The sequence below is a fragment of the Cryptomeria japonica genome, unplaced genomic scaffold, assembly GCF_030272615.1.
Source record: "Cryptomeria japonica unplaced genomic scaffold, Sugi_1.0 HiC_scaffold_748, whole genome shotgun sequence".
NCBI lineage: Eukaryota > Viridiplantae > Streptophyta > Pinopsida > Cupressales > Cupressaceae > Cryptomeria > Cryptomeria japonica.
This window is the reverse complement of record NW_026729519.1, coordinates 52,501-60,903: the sequence shown is the minus strand read 5'-3', so window position 1 is coordinate 60,903 and position 8,403 is coordinate 52,501. Positions and strand designations below refer to the sequence as shown.

Below are 8,403 nucleotides of genomic sequence, written 5' to 3'. Positions count from 1 at the left end.
CCGACTTCGTGCACGCCATGGTGCCCACCGCGGCGAAGGTGCACGCGAGGTGCGCACCCGGGGCAAACCGGGCTCCGACTTCGTGCACGCCGCACCTTGGAGCACACTTCGGAGCGCTCCTTGGTGCGCACCATGGTGCCCACCAGGGCGCGCAACCCCGCCGAAGGTGCACGCGAGGTGCGCACCCGGGGCAAACCGGGCTCCGACTTCGTGCACGCCGCACCTTGGAGCACACTTCGGAGCGCTCCTTGGTGCGCACCATGGTGCCCACCAGGGCGCGCAACCCCGCCGAAGGTGCACGCGAGGTGCGCACCCGGGGCAAACCGGGCTCCGACTTCGTGCACGCCATGGTGCGCACCGCGGCGAAGGTGCGCACCCGGGGCAAACCGGGCTCCGACTTCGTGCACGCCGCACCTTGGAGCACACTTCGGAGCGCTCCTTGGTGCGCACCAGGGCGCGCAACCCAGCCGAGGTGCCCACCCCGGCGAAGGTGCACGCGAGGTGCGTACCCGGGGCAAACCGGGCTCCGACTTCGTGCACGCCGCACCTTGGAGCACACTTCGGAGCGCTCCTTGGTGCGCACCATGGTGCCCACCAGGCCGCGCAACCCAGCCAAGGTGTGCGCACCAAGGTGCACGCGAGGTGCGCACCCGGGGCAAACCGGGGTCCGACTTCGTGCACGCCGCACCTTGGAGCACACATCGGGGCGCTCCCGGGTTCGCACCGGCGTTGCGCACCGTGGTGGGCACCTCGGAGCACACCAAGGTGGGCAGCGAGGTGCGCACCTTTGATGCGATGCCTTCACTAATTTCCATAAAAGGCAAAAAAAAAACGAGATTTTAAAATTTCCGTTTTGAAAGATAGTGAGAAAAAGGGAATGCTGGTGCCATCTTGAGCCCGCCCTGGTGCGCAGCCCAGCCAAGGTGTGCGCACCAAGGTGCCCACCCTGGCGAAGGTGCGCGCCCGGGCAATTAACCCAACTTCCAACTTCGCGCGCGCCAGGGTGGGAGCGCACCCAACAACCGGGCCTGGGAAGAGCCAATGCGAGAAACCCCACCAAACGCTCTGACAAAAAAAGAGGGGGCGCTCCAGTAACCCCGCTTCGGAGCGCACCCTGGGCAAACCCAGCCAAGGTGCCCACCCCGGCCAAGGTGCAGGCGAGGTGCGCACCCGGGGCAAACCGGGCTCCGACAACGTGCACGCCGCACCTTGGAGCACACTTCGTAGCGCTCCCGGGTGCGCACCTCAGAGCACACCAAGGTGGGCAGCGAGGTGCGCACCTTTGATGCGCTGCCTTCACTAATTTCCAGAAAAGGCAAAAAAAAAAGGAGATTTTAAAATTTCCGTTTTGAAAGATAGTGAAAAAAACGGAACGCGCGTGCCATCTTGAGCCCGCCCTGGTGCGCAGCCCAGGTAAGGTGCCCACCCTGGCAAAGGTGCGCACCCGGGCAATTAACCCTACTTCCGACTTCGTGCGCGCCAGGGTGGCAACCGGGCCTCGGAAGAGCCAATGCGAGAAACCCCACCAAACGCTCCGACAAAAAAAGAGGCGGCGCTCCAATAACCCCGCTTCGGAGCGCAGCCGGGGCAAACCCAGCCAAGGTGCCCACCCCGACGAAGGTGCACGCGAGGTGCGCACCCGGGGCAAACCGGGCTCCGACAACGTGCACGCAGCACCTTGGAGCACACTTCGAAGCACTCCCGGGTGCCCACCGGCGTTGCGCACCGTGGTGGGCAGCGAGGTGCGCACCTTTGATGCGCTGCCTTCACTAATTTCCAGAAAAAGGCAAAAAAAAATGAGATTTTAAAATTTCCGTTTTGAAAGATAGTGAAAAAAAAGGAACGCGGGTGCCATCTTGAGCCCGCCCTGGTGCGCAGCCCAGGCAAGGCATGCGCACCAAGGTGCCCACCCGAGGTGCACACCCGGGGCAAACCGGGCTCCGACTTCGTGCAGGCCGCACCTTGGAGCACACTTCGGAGCGCTCCTTGGTGCGCACCATGGTGCCCACCAGGGCGCGCAACCCAGCCAAGGTCTGCACACCAAGGTGCCCACCCCGGCGAAGGTGCACGCGAGGTGCGCACCCGGGGCAAACCGGGCTCCGACTTCGTGCACGCCATGGTGCCCACCGCGGCGAAGGTGCACGCGAGGTGCGCACCCGGGGCAAACCGGGCTCCGACTTCGTGCACGCCGCACCTTGGAGCACACTTCGGAGCGCTCCTTGGTGCGCACCATGGTGCCCACCAGGGCGCGCAACCCAGCCAAGGTGTGCGCACCAAGGTGCACGCGAGGTGCGCACCCGGGGCAAACCGGGGTCCGACTTCGTGCACGCCGCACCTTGGAGCACACATCGGAGCGCTCCCAGGTTCGCACCAGCGTTGCGCACCTTTGATGCGCTGCCTTCACTAATTTCAAGAAAAGGCAAAAAAAAACGAGATTTTAAAATTTCCGTTCTGAAAGATAGTGAAAAAAACGGAACGCGGGTGCCATCTTGAGCCCTTCCTGGTGCGCAGCCCAGGCAAGTTGTGCGCACCAAGGTGCCCACCCTGGCGGAGGTGCGCGCCCGGGGCAATCCGGGCTCCGACTTCGTGCACTGCATGGTGCCCACCAAGGCGCGCAACCCAGCCAAGGTGCCCACCGCAGCGAAGGTGCACGCGAGGTGCGCACCCGAGGTGCACACCCGGGGCAAACCGGGCTCCGACTTCGTGCACGCCGCACCTTGGAGCACACTTCAGAGCGCTCCTTGGTGCGCACCAGGGCGCGCAACCCAGCCGAGGTGCCCACCCCGGCGAAGGTGCACGCGAGGTGCGCACCCGGGGCAAACCGGGCTCCGACTTCGTGCACGCCATGGTGCCCACCGCGGCGAAGGTGCGCACCCGGGGCAAACCGGGCTCCGACTTCGTGCACGCCGCACCTTGGAGCACACTTCGGAGCGCTCCTTGGTGCGCACCATGGTGCCCACCAGGCCGCGCAACCCAGCCAAGGTGTGCGCACCAAGGTGCACGCGAGGTGCGCACCCGGGGCAAACCGGGGTCCGACTTCGTGCACGCCGCACCTTGGAGCACACATCGGGGCGCTCCCGGGTTCGCACCGGCGTTGCGCACCGTGGTGGGCACCTCGGAGCACACCAAGGTGGGCAGCGAGGTGCGCACCTTTGATGCGATGCCTTCACTAATTTCCATAAAAGGCAAAAAAAAAACGAGATTTTAAAATTTCCGTTTTGAAAGATAGTGAGAAAAAGGGAATGCTGGTGCCATCTTGAGCCCGCCCTGGTGCGCAGCCCAGCCAAGGTTTGCGCACCAAGGTGCCCACCCTGGCGAAGGTGCGCGCCCGGGCAATTAACCCAACTTCCAACTTCGCGCGCGCCAGGGTGGGAGCGCACCCAACAACCGGGCCTGGGAAGAGCCAATGCGAGAAACCCCACCAAACTCTCTGACAAAAAAAGAGGGGGCGCTCCAGTAACCCCGCTTCGGAGCGCACCCTGGGCAAACCCAGCCAAGGTGCCCACCCCGGCCAAGGTGCAGGCGAGGTGCGCACCCGGGGCAAACCGGGCTCCGACAACGTGCACGCCGCACCTTGGAGCACACTTCGTAGCGCTCCCGGGTGCGCACCTCAGAGCACACCAAGGTGGGCAGCGAGGTGCGCACCTTTGATGCGCTGCCTTCACTAATTTCCAGAAAAGGCAAAAAAAAAAGGAGATTTTAAAATTTCCGTTTTGAAAGATAGTGAAAAAAACGGAACGCGCGTGCCATCTTGAGCCCGCCCTGGTGCGCAGCCCAGGTAAGGTGCCACCCTGGCAAAGGTGCGCACCCGGGCAATTAACCCTACTTCCGACTTCGTGCGCGCCAGGGTGGCAACCGGGCCTCGGAAGAGCCAATGCGAGAAACCCCACCAAACGCTCCGACAAAAAAAGAGGCGGCGCTCCAATAACCCCGCTTCGGAGCGCAGCCGGGGCAAACCAAGCCAAGGTGCCCACCCCGACGAAGGTGCACGCGAGGTGCGCACCCGGGGCAAACCGGGCTCCGACAACGTGCACGCAGCACCTTGGAGCACACTTCGAAGCACTCCCGGGTGCCCACCGGCGTTGCGCACCGTGGTGGGCAGCGAGGTGCGCACCTTTGATGCGCTGCCTTCACTAATTTCCAGAAAAAGGCAAAAAAAAATGAGATTTTAAAATTTCCGTTTTGAAAGATAGTGAAAAAAAAGGAACGCGGGTGCCATCTTGAGCCCGCCCTGGTGCGCAGCCCAGGCAAGGCATGCGCACCAAGGTGCCCACCCGAGGTGCACACCCGGGGCAAACCGGGCTCCGACTTCGTGCAGGCCGCACCTTGGAGCACACTTCGGAGCGCTCCTTGGTGCGCACCATGGTGCCCACCAGGGCGCACCCGAGGCAAACCGGGCTCCGACTTCGTGCACGCCGCACCTTGGAGCACACATCGGAGCGCTCCCAGGTTCGCACCAGCGTTGCGCACCTTTGATGCGCTGCCTTCACTAATTTCCAGAAAAGGCAAAAAAAAACGATATTTTAAAATTTCCGTTCTGAAAGATAGTGAAAAAAACGAAACGCGGGTGCCATCTTGAGCCCTTCCTGATGCGCAGCCCAGGCAAGTTGTGCGCACCAAGGTGCCCACCCTGGCGGAGGTGCGCGCCCGGGGCAAACCGGGCTCCGACTTCGTGCACTGCATGGTGCCCACCAAGGCGCGCAACCCAGCCAAGGTGCCCACCGCAGCGAAGGTGCACGCGAGGTGCGCACCCGAGGTGCACACCCGGGGCAAACCGGGCTCCGACTTCGTGCACGCCGCACCTTGGAGCACACTTCAGAGCGCTCCTTGGTACGCACCAGGGCGCGCAACCCAGCCAAGGTGCTCACCCCGGCGAAGGTGCACGCGAGGTGCGCACCCGGGGCAAACCGGGCTCGGACTTCGTGCACGCCGCACCTTGGAGCACACATCGGAGCGCTCCCGGGTTCGCACCAGCATTGCGCACCTTTGATGCGCTGCCTTCACTAATTTCCAGAAAAGGCAAAAAAAAGAAAAAAATGAGATTTTAAAATTTCCGTTTTGAAAGATAGTGAAAAAAACGGAACGCGGGTGCCATCTTGAGCCCGCCCTGGTGTGCAGCCCAGGCAAGTTGTGCGCACCAAGGCACCCACCCTGGCCAAGGTGGGTCACGGGGTGGGTCCTAGGGTGGGTAACGGGGTGGGTACTAAGGTGCGTGCCAAGGTGGGTCATAGGGTGGGTGCCAAGGTGGGCACCAGGGTGGGTGTGCACCAACCCTAGCCAGGGTAGGTCACGGGGTGGTTGTCGGGGTGGGCGTCAAGGAGCCAAGGTGGGTGGCAAGTAGCCAAGTTGCGTGCCAAGGTGGGTGTCGGGGTGGGTGCCAAGGATCCAAGGTGGGTGCCAAGGAACCAAGGTGGGTGTCTGGGTGGGTGCCGAGGTGGGAGCCAGGGTGGGTCCCAAGGTGAGTGCAAAGGTGGGTGCCAGGGTCAAGGTGAGTGCCAATGTGGGTTCCAAGGTGCCAGGGTCAGGGTGAGTGCCAATGTGGGTTCAAAGGTGCTAAGTTGGGTGCGAGGTTGGGTGCGAGGGTGGGTGGGTGCCAAGGTGTGCTAGGTGGAAGCCCGGGTGGGTCGGCATCCCATGGGTGTCGAGTTGGGTGCCTGATGGGTGCTTCTTGTCAAGTTTTAGTCGTCGGGACTCATTTCGAGCCTTAGAGGTCGTTTCTTGTCCGGTTGCCCTGTCTTCGACCTGGGAACCCAATTTTGGTCCTCGGGTCCCATTTTTTTTTGTCTCGCATCCCACTTTTGGCCTGTGGCCTTTTCGGGGTCGATTCTCGTTTTGGGCATCAGAGCATGTTTCTTCTCCTAAAACCCAATATTTGTTTATTAAGTCTCGGAACACATTTTTGTTCTCGTGGACCCATCATGGGTCTTGGAACGCATTTGTGGTCCTTGGGTCCCATTTTGCATCCCGAAACTTGTGTTTTGGTGCTTGATCCCTATTTTGGGTGCCCACCTTGCACCAAGTGCGCACCCGGGGCAAACCGAGCGCCTTGGTGCACCGGGGCAAGATCGAGCGTGCACCCGAGGCGCCCCGAACATGCACCAAGGTGCACTCGGCCCACATGTGAGCGCAGGTCGTTGCGCCCGAGGTGGTGTGTGGGCACCGCGTTGCAGACGGGACACTGCACGCACACGACGCCCCCTACAGGTGCACGCACGTAGGCCGGGCCGGGTGCACACCCGACGCCCTAGCAAGGTGCGCGCACCCGGGCAGGGCTCACACTTGGCGAACGGGGCGCACTTCGCGAGGGAGGGTGTGCACCTCGACGGGGGTGGGTGGCCGGGGTGGATTCGCACGTGGGTCGCGGTTTGCTAAGTACACACTGCGACAAGCTCATAACGGGTGCGATCATACCAGCGTTAGTGCACCGGATCCCATCAGAACTCCGCAGTTAAGCGCGCTTGGGCCGGAGTAGTACTGGGATGGGTGACCTCCCGGGAAGTCCCGGTGTTGCACCCTTTTTTAGTTTTTCGCCGGGCATCGCAATGCTATTTGAATAAACCTTTTGCCCGTTTGCGTTCTCGTCGGGGCCGGGCCGGGCCGGGGTGCGCTGCCCGCACTACCGCGCGCGCGGGGGCGACACCGAGCGCGCACCCGAGGCGCCCCGAGCACACAGGCCACGGTGCAACCCGGGCGTTGTGCGCGCACCCCGGTGCGCCCGAGGTGCTGCGCGCGCACCCAGGTGAAATCGGTGTGCACCTCGGCCAGTGCGCGCTCGGTCGAGTCGCGCACGTTGGCCAAGGTGCACGGTGATGTTTCTTACTCTAAGGTTCCGCACCAGACGCCCGGGACAGGTGAGCGAAGCTGGGCGGGGCCGGGTGCGCGGCCGGGGCAGGTGCACGCAGCTGGAGAGAGCTTTGGAGCACACTTCGGAGCGCACCAATGATGCGCTCCATTCAAAAGTTTCCTGAAAAGGCAAAAAAAGTTGAGATTATAGAATTTCCCACTTGAGAGATTGTAAAAAAAAAAAATTTAAAATGAAGGAAACGCGGGTGCCAAGGTGTGCGCAGCCCAGCCAAGGTGTGCGCACCAAGGCGCCCACCCTGGCGAAGGTGCACGCAAGGTGCGCACCCGAGGCAAACCGGACAATTAACCCAACTTTCGACTTCGCGCGCACCTTGGAGCGCACTTCGGAGCGCTCCTTGGTGCGCACCAATCTTGGGCACCTCGGAGTGCACCATGGCGCCCACCAAGGTGCGCACCCGGGGCAAACCGAGCTCCGACTTCGTGCGCACCTTGGAGCGCACGAAAGGTGCGCACCATGGCGCCCACCAAGGTGCGCAGCCCAGCCAAGGCGTGCGCATCAAGGTGCGCACCCTGGCGAAGGTGCGCACCCGGGGCAAACCGAGCTCCGACTTCGTGCGCACCTTGGAGCGCACAAAAGGTGCGCAACCCAGCCAAGGTGTGCGCACCCCGGTCAAACCGAGCTCCGAATCGTGCGCACCAGAGGTGCACGCCATCGTGCGCACCTTGGAGCACACTTCGGAGCCCTCCTTGGTGCGCGCCGATGTTGCGCACCTCGGAGCGCACCCGGGGAAAACAATGCAATTAACCCGACTTTCGACTTCGTGGGCACCTCGGAGCGCTCTCGGGTTCGCACCTCGGAGCACACCGAGGTGCGCACCTTTGATGCGCTGCCTTCACCAATTTCCAGAAAAGGCAAGAAAACATTGAGAAGGTGTGCGCACCGAGGTGCCCACCCTGGCGAAGGTGCACGCGAGGTGCGCACCCGGGGCAAACCGGGCTCCGACTTCGTGCACGCCGCACCTTGGAGCACACTTCGGAGCGCTCCTTGGTGCGCACCAGGGCGCGCAACCCAGCCGAGGTGCCCACCCCGGCGAAGGTGCACGCGAGGTGCGCACCCGGGGCAAACCGGGCTCCGACTTCGTGCACGCCATGGTGCCCACCGCGGCGAAGGTGCACGCGAGGTGCGCACCCGGGGCAAACCGGGCTCCGACTTCGTGCACGCCGCACCTTGGAGCACACTTCGGAGCGCTCCTTGGTGCGCACCATGGTGCCCACCAGGGCGCGCAACCCCGCCGAAGGTGCACGCGAGGTGCGCACCCGGGGCAAACCGGGCTCCGACTTCGTGCACGCCGCACCTTGGAGCACACTTCGGAGCGCTCCTTGGTGCGCACCATGGTGCCCACCAGGGCGCGCAACCCCGCCGAAGGTGCACGCGAGGTGCGCACCCGGGGCAAACCGGGCTCCGACTTCGTGCACGCCGCACCTTGGAGCACACTTCGGAGCGCTCCTTGGTGCGCACCAGGGCGCGCAACCCAGCCGAGGTGCCCACCCCGGCGAAGGTGCGTACCCGGGGCAAACCGGGCTCCGACTTCGTGCACG

General features: G+C 63.3%; 1 non-coding gene across 1 annotated transcript; it reads left to right on the top strand.

The window, feature by feature from the left end:
* The first annotated feature begins 6,397 nt into the window (after window positions 1-6,397).
* Window positions 6,398-6,516, top strand: LOC131872721 (5S ribosomal RNA). The gene has a single exon (XR_009370828.1). It is a non-coding gene; the product is annotated as a 5S ribosomal RNA (ribosomal RNA).
* The last annotated feature ends 1,887 nt before the right edge of the window (window positions 6,517-8,403 follow it).